The sequence below is a fragment of the Cavia porcellus genome, unplaced genomic scaffold (assembly GCF_034190915.1).
Source record: "Cavia porcellus strain 051 isolate PalLab524CR breed Dunkin Hartley unplaced genomic scaffold, mCavPor4.1 scaffold_37, whole genome shotgun sequence".
Lineage (NCBI taxonomy): Eukaryota > Metazoa > Chordata > Mammalia > Rodentia > Caviidae > Cavia > Cavia porcellus.
In genome coordinates this window covers 11,280,204-11,296,980 of record NW_026947520.1, presented here as the reverse complement: position 1 = coordinate 11,296,980, position 16,777 = coordinate 11,280,204, and the positions used below count along the sequence as shown (strand labels likewise).

At 38.7% G+C, this 16,777-nt stretch overlaps 1 long non-coding RNA gene across 1 annotated transcript in view; it reads left to right on the top strand.

Moving 5' to 3' along the window:
- The window catches only part of LOC106025316 (uncharacterized), a 199,990-nt gene that overhangs the window by 35,287 nt on the left and 147,926 nt on the right, over positions 1-16,777 (top strand). Inside the window, exon 2 of the long non-coding RNA XR_010045600.1 lies at positions 7,522-7,620. This is a non-coding gene — a long non-coding RNA (uncharacterized LOC106025316). The remainder of the gene's footprint in view (positions 1-7,521; positions 7,621-16,777) is intronic.

The window sequence follows — 16,777 nt, the reverse complement described above, 5'->3', positions numbered from 1 at the left end:
TGTGTTCCTCAAAGGAGAGCACTGGTTCTGATAAAGACCAAAGATGGAATTTATCTGAAGCTAGCTCCAAGGAGGTGGAGAGGCGTGTTTGCCTCAAACTCCCATCTCCCCATATTCAAGTGGGCATGGGTGCTTACTGTAAGGAACAAAGGGAAGAAGGAGAACAGAGGGAGGATATTTTATCCCCTCTGCCACCTTCAGCTCATCTGCTTTTTCTTGTGGAAAGGAAAGCTACTCCAGCCTCCTGGGTCTGCATGTTCTATCACTTCATCTGGGCCGGGGAGGAGGAGGTGTCGGACATGTGCTCAGAGGAGGAAGCTTACAGAAGCTGCTTTTCTCTAAAAGAAAAAAAAAAAAAAACTCCAACTTCTAAAATTCCATGTTGCACTGCTGGTTACAAAAGAACAGAGATGGGACTCTACCAGTTAGATGCCTTCTTCCATGTGGGAGTTCTCTGCAAGCAGTTCTATGTATTCGGTCAATGATAATAATTTCATTGTAGATAAATCTTATAATTATAGAGTTGTAGCAGCTACTGTAATCACAATATAGATGCCATTAAAGAAGCTGATGTGAGAGTGACTTTCTAAAAACTGTAGGTTATTCTCCTACCTCATTCAATAAAGTAATAAGTATTGATTTAAATATCTCGGGACATCATTTATACTCATTTTAAAGTGTAAAACTCATTAAAAGCAACAAATATTTTCTAATTTATAATATAGGCTAAGAAATAGTCCTGGTATTCAAAGTAAAAATAACACAGTAAAATAGTGGTTCCAGGATCGCTCCCCTCCACTCACAGGAACCTGACCAGTGCCCCAGGTCTAAGCTCCCTGACCTCTGTCCTGATACCCACTACATAGCCTGGCCTATAACGAGCTTTTCTCACCATCTGCTCCTTAAAGGTTCATGCACATGGACCACATCTCATAAAACCAATTATAACAGACGGAATTGTGGGAAAGGTCATGCGCAGCAGACACGGCTGCCAGGCCCCAGGCCATGTCAATCACGCTGCCAATATGCTCTGAAAGAACCGATAGAGGCGCGCTAGGCTCAGCACAACTTTTGAGTTCCTTGAACCCAACACATTTAGCTTTTGTGCCATCTGCGTTTCTGTAGTGGAAGCCCATCACTCTGAGCAAACCTCATTCTTTAAACATCGCTGAACACAGATGCTTTTTCTTTATTGTCCTGTGCTAGATCCAATTCTTTTTTGAGCACTGGAACTTGAAAACGTGTTCCAGAACCCCATCACCCATGGCAACAAAAAGAGGTGAAGTATTGTTTCCAAACGTCTTGAGACAAAACGTCAGAGTAAAGCAGTGACACTATTCAAAGTTATTTCCAAGTAATTAATTAATTTTTCATCGCACTGGAAATTAAACTTCGGGCCTTTGCACTAAACTATTTCTCCACCTCTGCAACTTTAAATTTTCTAAAAAATTCAAACAGGATCTCTCAAAGTCAGGTAAGCTAAAGGCTGGTCTTGATCTGGTCCCTTCCACACAGATTTCTGGGATTATGATTGTTTCCACTTCCAAAATGCTATTCAGTATTCATTAGTCTGCAGTTTGACCTCACCAGCACGAGAATGCCCGTGTAAAACTGGGCTTGCTGACCTGTGTTTGCCAGTCACTGGGTCCTGCACAGCTCCTTACACCCTTCTTTCCTCTTCGGCTTCTTTCACTGGCTGCTCTTCTTGATTGGTCATTCCTTCAATATCTTCTTGAATCATTCTGTCATATTTCTTCTGATTATTTGGTCTTGAACTTGAAGCCTTTGTTTCCTCTTCTTTATTTTAATTTTAGCACTTTATACTCCAGAACCCTGTCTTGGCACTTATTGTTTATTTTAGCTCACAGTTTGTAGAGTTTTGAGCACATGGTCAGCTAGTTCTAAGGGAAGGGAGGAATAGCAAACAGTCCATGGCAGGACAGTCAGGAAGCAGAGGGGCATCAAAGAACAACACATATATTTGCCTACCGTGACCTACCTTTTCCCACTAGGCTTCACCTCCCAACATCATACTCAGCATAAGTCCGTCAGTCGATGGATCTGGTGTCCATGATCCAGTCATCTCATAAAAGGCCCACCTATGAGCCAAGAGGCTTTGGGACTCATCTAGATATAAACCATAACATTCAGCCAAATGCTGGTTCTCAAGTCTCTTTTCTCAGCTCAACACCTTGAACCCTGGGCCTAAGGTGCTTAGCAGACAGCAGCACTTGAGTGCTTCCTAGAACTTCAGATCTGCTTCTCCATGTGGAAGGTGTGCTCTTTCTCCACTCTGCATGCCCTGTGGTACCTTCTGTCTCTGTGACTGACATCAAGAATAAATCCAGCTCCTGTGCAGAGGTTTAGTTGTCCATGCACGTTTTCTATTTCATACAGGCCTCTAGAATCAATCTAGTTTGTTACCTGCCATAGAGATTCTATGTAACAACTATTATATGTAGACATGGCCATCTCCAACCTCATACCTCTGTATTGTAATTGCCTTATAATTGGTCTACTGCCTCCCCCACACCCCATTTGTAATCTTCTGGCACATTTTCAATGGTTCATAAGGTGAATCAGTTTTCTTTCAATTCATCACATTCTTCTGCATCATAGAGTAATGATAAAATCTAAATTTTTGAGCGCAACATTCAAAGCCTCTATTACGTGCCCCGATCTTGATTTCTCATCCTTTTTTTCAGTAGTTTTCATCCAATTTTCTTGTAATTTTAAATTACTCATAGGTGTTTTTCATTGCTCACCTGTCCTAAGGCTGATCATTTTCTCCCTGAAATTTTCTACTCCTGCACTAACTTCTTGGAATACCACTTTGTTTTGTGCATTTTGTATACTGTGATACTTCTTTGGGATAACATATCAAGATCTCTCACTACCATAGTGAGAAGTGACCTTTACAATAACCTGTTGTGCACCTTACATAGTGATTATGCAAATGGGTCGATACCTCTATGTCCTCCTGGACCATTTGTCCCTTCTCTTCCTAGGTGTGATGCCTAGAATGCAATAGGAATGTTGCTATAAAAGTGGCTTTTTAATGCAAATGAACAAGAGAAAATAACTTACCAATATCTAAAGAAATGACAATATTTAGCAGAAGTTTTTGGATAGGGATTAAAAAAATTTCTGTGTTTCAAAAGCAAGATAGGAAACACAATTTCTGGCTTCGAGAAAGATTTCCTAAGGGAAATGTCATTGTTTCTGGTCTATGGGAGATTTAAAAACCTACAAAACTGGCAACTTATCTTTTATTCCTAATATCCTTGATTAAATATATTTGTTTTGCAGAAAAGATTCCTGGCAAATTGCAAGTTCTCTCTATTTGTGCAACTGCAGTTTCCAGGACAGTTAGCAGTAAAACCTCCACATCCTATTGCCCTAATTTATTTTTTTCTCTTAGACATTTCTTCTCCCTCTAGCCTTTGCTACTCAATACTTTACTAATGTCTAAAACCAGAATCCTAGGTGTTTTTGTTTCAGGACCTATCTATCCCTAGAAAATACTATTTTTTCCTCAGAAATCCTCATAAAGATAGAGAACATTAGCAGCACCTCTGTTCTTATTTTACCTTTCTATTGGACCTCTGAGATTACTAAGGAGATGTCTGTAGACAAGTAAAAAAATACTATATATGTATTTCCAAGGCATTGTGTCTAATGATTTGTAATGAATTTTAAAGTTGTTTTTGTTTCTTATAGAAACCACAGAAAAAAATAACTCTTTACCTGTCGTATGGATTCAAAAAATATTTTGGTTTGCACTATTTTAGTCTTACAACCAAGTGGAGAGCAGTGTTGAACTGACTTTGCAGAGGTGAGAAAGCAAACTCAGATGAATATTTTCATCCAAAGATACAGTGGTGGTAAATGCTAACATTGAAGCATTGAGACTGTTTTCATTTAGAATTTTCTTCAGGATGGTATTTTCTTTGGGCTTTTGCTATTGTCCTTTTAAATACTTTATAAGAAGGCTGTGAAATCTTAGCTGTTTTTGGACCAGTTCTATACAAAACAGAAAATCAGCTCTATTTGTAAGAGGCAGGAGACTATTAGACTGCAAAGTGGTGTACTTATAAGGCCAAGTACTTCAAATTTGCAATAATTCAGATTATTGCTCTAGTAGTATAGGATAAACATACATAATAAAAAGCAATGAAAATTGCATTAGTCAGCATTCTGTCAGTGACAACAACCTGAAGGATTACCTGAGGAAAGCTTTGTTTTGGTTCACGGCTTTGGGGGGATTCAGCCCATGGCGGTTTTATCCATTGCTTTTTGGACCTGGGGTGAGGAGAAGCAACATGGTTGGACAGAGGACACTTTTAATGTCATGGTAGCCAAAAAGCAGAGCAAAAGGAAAGGCACCATCGGAAAAGGGCCAGGGCCAGATCTAGTCCTCAAAGTCCCCCCTCCATGATCTTCTCCTTTTAACTGAACCCTATCTCCTGTTACCTTCACTCCCTTTTGGATCCATCAAATTATTCATTCATTAGTGGATTATTTTACTGCTTCACTTAGAGCTTTTATGGTCAATCCACTCCCAGGAGCCCAGTAACCAAACCTCAAGCATAATAAGTCTTTTATGGGATGTATTTTATCACAACAGTAAGAAGGACTTGCAATCACTCACCACCAAAACAAAACTTAGTGGCAAGAAAACTGGAATCACCAAGAATATTTATTCATGCATTCGTTCATGTCTCTGTTTATTTACTTAAAGAATAACTTGCATAGAAAAATATTATAAACCTGCTATGTGCTGGTTCTTTTTATGCTAGAAAGATAACTCAGTGAGAAGTTACTTTTAGGATAGATCACATCATGACAAGAATGTTTTCATTTGAAATCTTATTCATATGAAAATTATTATGCATAAATAGATGTCAGAATATTTTGAACATATGACCTGCCAAATCACAAAATTTACTGTTGATAAATACTCCTGAAATTAATTTCAGAGGTTCAAACCAAAAAATATGTTGCTTTTTCTAAGGAACTAGCTTATTCTTTGCACAGTAAGACTGAATTGTGACACTGTGTTCATACTTGTCTCTTTAATTTGGTGACTAAAATATTTAAATTTTTTTTATTTTAACAGTACAAAACAGAATAAAGCCAATCAAAACAAAGCAGTGAAAGTGATACATAACTTTAGAACAGGACAATGGATCATCAATAATGCCACCATAGTATATCCTCACAATAGCTGTTCATTTTCTCAGACACACTAAAATCAAATAAAACAAAACAATAAAACCAACAAAAACAGAACATTGAATTAAGTAAAACAATAAATCAGAATGAAACAAAACAGTGAGAATAATATTGGATTTCCAAAACACGACAGAAGGAAATCCCCCATATTGCTATATTGCATACTGTTATCCTCCAAATATATGCTTAAACTGCTGGCTTTAGTCCTGCAAAGTCAATCAAACAATACAAGCATTTAGTTGTTTTTATACCTCAGTTTCTATCAACTCAGCCTGTTCTATGAACCAGCTGGTTGCTAATGGGGGGTGGGTGGGTGGCTGGAGGGTCTTGATTCTCAGCCCATGTGCCTGCCGGCTCATAGGAAAGGTGACCTGGCTTCTCTTTTCCTCCCTGCTTGATTTATGTGGCTCACAGGAAGATCAAACTAGATTCTTGATGTGCTCTTCCCAGACTTGGCATGGCCTCTGCAGACTCAAAGAAACAGTGGACTGGCTTCTCTTTCCCTGGACTCTGCATGGTCTCTGGTCACTAAAATCTTAAAAGTCAATTTGCTTTGGTCACTACAAGGTACACACAAAGAAAAAAAAAAAAAGAATCATATTAAGTAATTTATGTAACCATAGCATTTATGGTTAGCTTTCTGAATTTGAAAGTTTTTACTATCCTCTTCTGTTACTGCTTATTTTGCCTCTATTTTTATATTTTGTGTATTGTGAACATCTCTGTGAAGTCTATTTAAGTATTTTTAGTGACAAAATCCAAAGATGTAGTAGAATGTATGGAAAGAGAAGTTTGGATTTATGAGGGACGTTCAGAGTTAATTTCAACAAAATTTGCCACAATTTCAACAAAATTCTACTACATGATGTTTGTCTGCTCTTGCCTGGTACAAGGTCATAAATAAGAAAATCACTGCCCCGTTACTCCAAGACAGCCCACTCCACTGAGGGCAGCTCTGGTTATTCATAAGTTCAACCTCCTGTTAGGTGAAATCTGCCTCTGACAGAACTTTCTTTTCCAAATTCAAAGCTTTGAATGTTATTTAAAATTGTAAACAAGGGAACAATAAATAGTTCTCTCTCTCTCTCTCTCTCCCCCCTCTCTCCTACTCCCTTTTCCTCCCCACCTCTTTCTCTCTCTTTCTTTACTTTGAGATGACAAGAAACCCAAAGCCCAGTTGTTAGAATGAGAGGTGTTAATAGGATCTGGAGGAGAGGCACACAGTTTGATATTCAGTGTTAAAGACAGCTTGCTAGGCTGTTTCTTTATCAAATCTTCATTACCCACCACACTATGTCATTACTTACAAGCTTTAGCGTCAAAGTGCTGCTCTGACAACCCTCAACAGCCTTTCTTTCTCTCTAGAAATAAATACTATTGATCAGCAGAAGCCATACCTAAAGCTGCCAGGAATGTGTGAACCTATTACTTTCTTCTATTAAAGATGAATATAATCTGGAAAGAAGAGTTGATTCTCCTTGGATTTGTGGTCACTTATGGTTTTCCCTTGTAACCTATTTGTAACATTTCATTACACACTGTAATGAATAGGGTTTGGGATAGTTTTGTTTAGTAAAGAATTTTTGTCTCACTGCTTTATAGGGAAAGATGCAGAGTGAGGCTGTGGACATCTGCAAGCTGAACACACTTGCTCTGATTTATAAAGGGTTATGAGACCAAGTTTTGGATCCTAAGGACACTGCAGTGTCCTTCTGTCCTACTTATCATTTTTCTTTCCTGTCTCTCAAATGACTTCAGGCTATGTTTTTCTATAGCTTTTTATATTTCAACCCTCCCTCAAATTTCAGCAAACGCTTCTTAACTGACCACCTTGCCAACAGACCACTTCTCTTCTTTCTCTTTTGTCCATCTTTCAATTTTCTTCTGTAATCAATATGCTTCATCTAAGCCCAAACCCAGCTCAACACCCCAGTACTCATAATTTCCAAGTTTTTAAGTTTCATTTCATCCCAGATCCAAATTCATTCTCAAACTTCAGATGTCACACCTCATGACTCACTTCTCATTATGCAACCCATTCTATTCCATCCATCAGATCCCTTATTTTTCAGTTTCAATGAGCTGCATCCCATGTACTTCCACATCCGCGTAACTGTGCCCACAGTACAATGTAATGGCTAATGTGAAATGTCCACTTGGTTGGCTTGGCAGCTGCTGGAGGAAAGCACACTGCTGGGTGTGTCATAAAGGTGTAATCTTGGGTACCATATCTGGTCCTTGGCCCCCTCCTCTCTGACAATTTTGTTTCCCTGCTCTGCTTTCCAGATGATGTGAACCAAACATGATCTTTGCCAACCCCGTGTCCTTTTGCTATGATGTTCCTGACTTGGAATCCGCTGACCCTGAACTGCATCTCCTGAAACTGTGAGTCAAAATAAACCTGTCCATTTTTGAGCTGTGAATGCTGAGTGCATCCTGTGATAGGAATGATGACTATTACACATTTTATCTTTTCTTCATCTAGCTGATTTTGTCCTCTAAGAGCTTTTTCTGTACCTTCTGTTTTTGTCTCTCATGCAGATCCCTTGTTTGGGCATGCCTGTCAAGGCACTTACCACATTAGACTTTAATTACTTGTGCTTGAGTTTGAATCCATTATTCCTAAACATGTTGAAGAGAGCTCTTGTGGCTTTATCAATCCTCAAAATGTAACTTCTGGCTTTGTTCTTGATGCAAAGCAAGTTTCTGATAAAACTCTATTAACTTGAGTAAAAGACTAGATAAATCAATGAAATAAACTGTAGCAAGGTGTACATATCTTGTCAAAACAATTTTAAGCTCCAGAAAACAAAAAGTGTGATGTCAGAATAAAGACACCTGGATGATAAGCTCCAGAGAACTGTAACTCTCAGTAAGATGACCTGGAAGGGACATTCGAGAGTTCCCAAGGGTTCCAAGCAAAGCCAATCCAACTCTTCATGTGACAGGGACAGAAACTGATTCTGAAGGAGGCTGAGGGGCCACTTGGGGTCACAGAACCTCTGCCTCAGAGCTGAAAACAGAGGTTCCCATTACTGCTCCTCTGTGACTGTGAAATGTTAGTCACTTCATTTTTACCAAAGCTGCAGTGGTATATGGTATATGCTACCTTCATAAAAATATATATATTACTCAGTAACCCATATGGTTAGAGGCAGGAATTCTAAAAGAAGACTGTTCAAATCACAGGAGTCTTCAAGTTTTCAAGTTTTACTGGGGATGATTTCAGCATTTCTCTAAAATACTCTCTTGGCTCATCATGAGTTACGAATGCATTAACACCCCCATCAAATGTAACCAGGAAAATCTGTTTCACCTGGAGGTGTGTAGTCTAATTAAAAATGAATAAAGCCTGAATATCTCAGTTTCATCCTCATACTTATTTTTCGTTCTATTATGAATATATTCCAATTATCTACTTCAGCCTTTCCATTGGATATCAGAAGATAGTTAAATTTCTCACCTTTAGGGAAACATAAGGATAATTTTGAGCAGACATTCTTTAGGCTTATTAATGATAATGTAAGAGGCCCTAAAGAACATTTTAATATTTCTAATGCTAAAATAGATATTATGTGATAACTTTGAACAAAATTACATAGATTTATTAGAATTTCAAGTTAGTTGAAATGATTAAAACTGGAGAGAGCACACTGATAGACACTATACAGGCAGCCTGTGTTTCTTTGCCCTACAACAGATGGAAATAGAGAGTTAACCATGACAAAACCAAAACAACACAGTTTATTTGGTAGACTTTTTATTCCTCAAAATACTGTCTACATGTCTCACAAAACTTGCATTATATTCCTTGGTTGTATCAAGATCAAAGTTCTTGATAAGATGTCATTCCTTCTTTTTCCAAGTCTGATATTTTAAGACAGAAGACTGGGGACTTGGATCAAAATAGTTCTTTCACTATGGATGATCCCTGAAGAAATAAAGAACTCGGGGGACTAAGGATTCTCCTGAGCCAGATTTCCCAAGGATCCTTGAAGTTAAGAGAAAACTTGAAGAAACTCAGATATTATATTTGCAGTGCTTGGCTAGGGGCTCATGATTAAACAGACTGAGAGAAAGCTCTAGAATCTCTGTTAATATTTACACAGTGAATATCACATTTAAGTGAGTAGGTGTGAAGCATGGAGACAGGAGAGTTTAAGTGCTCTCAGTTGATCTGGAATAGAGTCTACATTTCCTGAATCCTGGGTACCATCACCTCAAAGTGACAGCTTTCTGTAAGTCTGCAGAGAACACAAACAGTTGACAATAAACTCATTTACAATTTATGACATCCCCAAATTTGTTTCAGAAGAAGAGATACAAAAACATTTGAATAGAAATGACACTATTATGAAAGCACTTCATAATCCCAGCACTCAAAGGCTGAGGCAGGGAAATCACCCTGAGTTTAACACCAGCCTGAGTTACATAGTAGAATCTTCTCAATCCCTCCCCTCAAAATTAAAAAATATATATATATAAAGCACTTCTCGGTAAATTCTAGGACTTAACTTTTGCCACTTTTTAATCTTGTTTTTTGAGAAAAGCTTTATTTTGGTTCCCATTTTTCAGTTACTGATGCATAGAAAATATGAATCTTTAAAAAATACAACCATTATGGAAATTTCTCAAAGTGGTAAAATTAGAAAATCCATATGACCCAGAAATCCTTCTTCTTGAAAGAATTAAGAATATCATAGGATAACGATACATGCACACCAATGTTTATGGTAGCATGATTCATAACAGCCCAATCCTGAAAGCCGCCTGCATACCCACCAACTGATGACTGGATACAGAAAACGTGGTGTCTATACCGAAGGGAATACTGTTTGGATGTAAAGAAGGACTAATTTGAGACATTATAAGAAACTAGACATGTGTTGAAAACATAATGTTGAATGAAATAAGTCAGAAACACGAGCAAAAATACCAGAGTAACTCTTATTTGAGAAAGGCAAAGCACAGAGGGCAAATTAAAGGATGCTAAAAGGAGACAAGGGTCGATCTCTTGCAAACAGGAAAGGATCTAAGAGACCACAGGACGGAGGAGAAATAAGTAGGAGGATGGTGCGCCACCTACAGGAACCTCGTAACCGCAGTGAATATGAACATTATATGCCGCTGACACTAATCAAGATTAATATCAACAAGAATGAAAAGGGAAAGGGAGGTTTCCAGCAGGAGGGAAGAGGAGGGGCATTTGAAAAAGAACCAAAAACTGTGTCAGTGCTTGAACCCACTCTCCAAGACGACTGTAAAGGGCATGTGCTGCGTGCATGCGCTGGTAAAACAACATTGGTATTGAAGATATCCTCTGAAGAACAGAAGACGAACAGGTGGCATAACCAGTATCTAGCTTGTTTCTTACGGGAATTTTTGCATCACGCTTCTTCAGCCCTTTCCCCTTCCTTACCAGATCCTTGACCACGAACTTAGGGGTCATTGCTCACTGTGCCCTCAGAGCCTGTTCAGCTCAGCTCAGGGAAAGAAAGCGTGAGGCCGGGTCTTCCGCAGCAAGGATAATAACCCCTTAGAGAAGTAGCCCTAATGTCCCATTTGTACACTTTTCTGGCAAATTATTCCTTTGCATTTGCCTCTTAAATGATCTCTATGTAGTAGATAGCTCACATACACAAATCTTATGGAAATTAGTTATTTCCCTAAAGCATAGCCATTTTTCTGCTAGGCTGAATTATTAAGACTTTTAAAAAAGTTTTTCCTTGAATTATTTTCCTTCCTCCAGTGGTTGATTGGTGATGGCTGAAAATAAAATTAGAAGACATCCCTCAACTGTGAAATGACTCATGGAAAAAGTTCTCTTTTGAAAGTTATTTGATTAGGAAAGTACTTTATTCCCTTAAAATATCCTAGATGAAATGTCCAACCCTCTCCGACTGATCTAATGTTAGTACTAGAAGGGACCTTAGTTCTGTTTTATACGGTATCTTTTCCTGGATGGCAAATTTAAGATTCGGATGTATTTTTCTGGCTGGGGAAGAAGACGAAAAAGAAACAAGCCTCCAATATCTTGCATTCTTTATTCATAATGATTTCTCATGTTTGCATACTATTTTATTATTTACAAAGCACTTTCTGCCATAATAATTTACAAGTATCATCAATCAATAAGATAGGAAAGGCATTTATAAATATCTTATATTATAAATAAAATAATTAGCAAAGTCAAAAAAGACTTTCTGATTTAGATAACTGTTGTTTCTCCTCACAAATCTACCTTAAGATTTGGTGTTAGTAGAGGCATGAATAAAGGAATGATATTATCATGATTTTCAGCTATTATTTTTTCTGGATAGCTTCCTAGATAAAATTATTGTCAATAGCGACATTGATAGAAATGTTCCTGCATTTAGGAACAACCTGCTGTACAACAGTAGAAGGAGGATTATACACAACTCTTTATGTTTCTTTCACTATTTGCTAGCAGAATGGTAGGCGATAAGAAAAAACTAGGCTCCAAAGGAATAGAAGTCAAAAACCTAATGTGTACCATGAGCTGTTCAAATCGCATGAGTCAGAGTTTGTTCCCACTCTGTAGCTGTGTTAATGCATTATGAGAGTTATGGGACACAGCTGTTAGGGTCACTGTCACCTCTCCATTTTGCTGAGCAGTGCTGGAAACACAACACAGGCACAGCGGGTTCCAGTGTTTACCCTTTTTCTCAAAAGATGTTCAAAAAGCTAGTAGCTCATGGCAAATATTAAGTCAATAACTATGACATATAAATTAAAACCAAGCTCTAAGTGGGTATGGACTACAGAACTCCACTGTGAACTAAGATATACCAATATTAGATGCTTAGCATGTATAGGGAAGTAATAAAAGACGGCATAGTTGGTTAGGAAGAAAACCCCAGTTTCTGTGTAGCACAAACTCTCAGAACCAGGTGAAAACTAAGCAAAAGAAGGAAGTAAAAGGAGACAGCATTCCCACGAAGAGCACAACCTCTCCCATCCCTGCCGTCTCTCCCTATATCTATGGTCAAAAGCATTGGATATAAGAATCACCCAGTTATTCTGGAAAGTTTGATTTCCTTCAGTTGTAGTATATAGGTTGCTTTCCATTCACTAGGACAAAATACTAAATATCTACAACTTAGGAAAGGAGAGGTGTACTGTTGCTCAGGGATTCAAAGGATTTAGTCCACGTTTGGGTTGCTTGCTGGAAGGCAGACAGGTCTGGTAGAGAGGCGTGGTGGAGGGGCAAGGCAGCAGAGGGATGAGGAGCTGGGACAGGAACGCACACTTCCATGTCACATCCACTGTGACTCAGCTCTTCCAACCACCTCCTAAAACAGCAGTTCTGCTGTGAAACCATCAGCAGTTTGATCCACTGGTGGACCTTATCATCCACCCAAATCCCAAGGCCACCACCCACAAACATATTAGAGATCTGAGGGATATATTAGGACATCTGGGAAGACTGAGTTGATGGTGTCAGCATATACCAAGGGAGTAGCAAAAGGAGAGCCCTTGCCAGGCTTCAAAAGAGGCCAGTGAGAGAGGACTGCAAATCCTAATGCTGTGCAAGGCGATGTAGTCAGCTGTTACAGTTCACCTAATGCCTCACTTTCTTAGGCAACTTGAAGAACCATCACATGAAGAAGTTAAGCCAAATATGTTTTAATCTACAAGTGAAAATCATGAGAACTGGGAATGTCAAAGATTTGCTTAGGACCATGTGACAGTCAGGGTGGCATTCGATCTAGGGACCTTGGCTCATGGTTCATGGATGTTTGCTCCAGTGGGTTTCCCTTACTTGGGTTTGACCTTTTACAGCATAATCCATCCATTCATCTTTACATAGCAGCATGTTGTGCATTGGGTTGGGAATGGGTCATCTCCTTCCCTCAGGGGATAAGGAATACAAAGTGCTTATGTTCTCCTGACTTCTGTGGAAAACTCCATTCTGGTCACCTTTTATTCTTTCTTTCCTGTCGATACATAGCTATTGTAGAATTGATTTGCTCATTTCGGGACCCAAGAGTGTGCATAAGAATCAGAAACCCCACAAAGCCTAGAGCTTTGCTGTTTCAAGAGATGAAGTTTGTGGAGATTTGGTGTAACAGCGATAAGGAATTAATGTGGGCCACTGCAGGACAATAGCACATTTAAGAGACTAAGTGAAAGAATGGAGAATTTAAGTAACTCAGTTTCACATAGCTTTATTTAGTAGGGAAGTAGCATTTTCATTTTACCTTTTATTTTTTTACTTTTTTGTTAATCCATGGGTGCATGCTCAGTGAGTATCAAAGTTTACAGTCCAGCACTGTCGAGTGGGTTTCTCTCTGCAGGAAGAATGGCCTCTGGGATACTGCTGATCTCTACAGGCCCTTATGCTTTCTGGACTGTGACCTTGGATGGGACAATAAGAGCTCAACACTGGACGGCCCCTTTGACATAGGTCCAAGGGTCGGAGTTGGTGGAAGAGAAGCAGAATCAAGCAACTATTGTTTGTTTCTGGGTTTTACAAAACACAGGCTGATAGCTTTGGGATCCCTGTCCTGCCTTCCTGGGGAGAGAAGCCATGGAATCAGGACAGACACTTTGTCCAAGGATGAAAGCAGGGCTCAGGTACAGATGGGTCTTTCTCTGTGTTATCTCCCAGGTGCCTGTGTATGGTAGGTGGAGTGAGAAGAGAGAGCCTAAGGATCCAAAGATGTGGCTTAACAACTAACTCAGGCCAGGATCTGTGGGATCTGCCTGTCCTCACAGTAATCGGCGAGGCTGAAGCAGGAAGGTAGCATGTTTGTTCCCAGCCTGGGCAACTTTGCAAAAGTGTATCTAGAAAAAAAAATGCAACAAAGGGCTGAGGATTTAGCTCTGGTCTAATTCCTAGTAGTGAATAACAGCACTTGGCACATAGAATTCAAAATTTATAATAGGTCTAGTTGAATTTCTGGCCTTTTCATTGAGTACCTATATCCCCAGACAAACAGTGGGGCTTTCTTAATCACTTTGCCATTGTAAAGGACAGGTGTGAATGCGGTTGGAAATTGGAAGCTATTTTATCTCATAAGAGTCAATTGTGCTGACCTTCTTGGAACATTGTGTGGACTTTATTTTGTTTTTGAATCTTAAAATAACATCTTTATCAAAGGTGAGAATTTCATATGTTATATTTATATTTTTCTTTTGAAACACCATTCTTAGTAAATAGCTTTGTAAAAACCAAAAGTATACTTGTCATCATGGTGATATTGCTGATAGTATTATGAATAGTAGTAGGTAATATTTATCAGGTTCTTGTATATGAAATTTGCCAAGGATATATATATATATATATATATATATATATATATATATAACCATAAGGCAAGGTATGAAACATTGTTATATCCATTTCATCAATCAGGAAACCAAGGCTCAGAAAGCAAAGGTAGCCTGGATAAAAAACTTGGCCTATGGCAGAAAACTGAGAAGAAAATTTGTCTTCTGAATCCCAAATTTTGCCCTTATCCAGTGAAAAATACTATTACTGGAAGGTCAGAACTTGGTCTTTAAGGCTACAAATCTGAGACACGGTATACATCAAAGCTTGTGGTAGATGCTTAAAATATTTATTGAATTGAATTTTCATTTTGACCTGGTACAGTGGATTTTGTTCCACCACAAATGTCTAAGACACTGAATCATCAAGAAGTTCATAAGAAAAGTACTTCCAATCAGACTACAAGTTTTGGTAAGAAAGTGTCAATCCTCTTAAGGTTTGTGGTCATACTCATGCTAAAACATAAATACCACAGGGTCCAGATAGCTATGGACCACCTCACTGTGATGAGGCAATGACCATGTTCTGCACATTTCACCCACTCTCTGGCTGCCAGGTAGACTGGCAAGTCCTTTGGTCTCCAGCAGAAGGGGCAGAAAATAACATATAGGCTCATTTCCTTCAATAGCCATTGTTAGTTTATGTCTAGGTGGTCCCCCAAGCCTCACATGGTCATGGAGGCAGCTGAATCTAGTGTTTGTGATTGATTTGCTGGCTAGTGCTGGGATGGGTGGTCGGAGTGCTGCACCCACCCAGGGGCGGGGAGCTGCATACAATATATGGGAGGGAAGGAGGTGGGCTTTCCCCTTTTGCCCTTTCACTCATACCATGTTTGGTTGCCATGAACAGCTGCCTCTTAGTGACACCACCCTGCCTTGGAGCCAGCTGAGTATGACTGAAACCTCCAAAAACTGTAAGCTAAATAAACTTTTCCTTCATTCAATTTGGGCATCAGAAGTCAGGTATTTTGTCTCAGCAACAAGAGAAAGGTAACCAAGACAGCAATTTTCCCAGAGATGCATAGATCACATGAAGCAAGTGTCTAATATTCAACTGAATAGAAACGAAAGTTTCTGTGGACAATAAATGAATTCTGCCTTTTTAAAAAAATCCTCTTTCGTCTCACATCATTACATAATATTAATTACTGACCTCTGCATCCCACTTAAATCCAACATTAAAACAAAATAAAACTTGCCAAATATAAGCAAGGACTTATTGATTGATTAATGACTTGCTTGATTATAAGAATAATCTTCATGAGAACCAGATTGGGACCAATTTTTTTAATTCATTAGCTGTAAAATGTGTTTCAAGCTCCAACATGAAAAAAAAAAAAAAAACTCACTTGCTGTATACAACTTACCACAAGCCTTTAGGTCTGCCAATTCTTTGCCAAACTACCATATAACTTAGTTTTTCTATGTCTGTGTCTCTTGCTTTATCTTTTATAAAAAATGATCTTTTTAACTCAACTTTGACATTCTTTGGCCTTTGCTTTTATTGTTTATTATATTTATAAAATTCTCTTTACCACCAACTCTGCCTGCATAAATTCTATGCACATGGTTTGGTCCTTGGAACTCAGGGCAGGAAAAACTGCTAGAAAGTAGAATGGCTGTGATACAAAATATCTGTACTTCCCCTTATCTCAGGCCCTATCTTGTATTTCTCTGAGTTTTGTAAACACTTTTTCTGTCCTGTTGAAATTATGAGCCTGCCTTATGCATCCAAGAAACTCTTGACCCTAGTACAACTTAGTGAACAGAAGAAACCCAGATACTTTTAAGACTGCAAGATAGAGATTATTAACTTAACTGAAAAACAAGGGAATAAAGCACAAAGAGGTCAAGCACGTTGCCCAGGCTAAGGTCAAGTGGACTTGGCAGAACCTACCCTGGTGCATACAAAGTTGTTCTACACCTCAGACGTGTACGTATTGAGGGAAATTTGTGAACAAAACTATATCCAATCTCTTCTATATTACACAACCCATCCTCCTGCAGAAGGGAAAGAAACAAGAAAAAATGAGTACACAGAATAAATCTATACCATGATAGCCAGAGGACCCGCCAGTGCAGGCAGGAAGTGAGAGCATCTTGGGACAGGTTCTCATGATTATTCACTTTCATACATAGTTTCTTTTGAAAGGATGCAGGGAAAACATCTTTTGGCAAATGTAGTAACAAAAATAAAGCCTTCCTTGTTCCTTGCCACTTCATTTTCTAACCCTGTGTTTCAATCAGT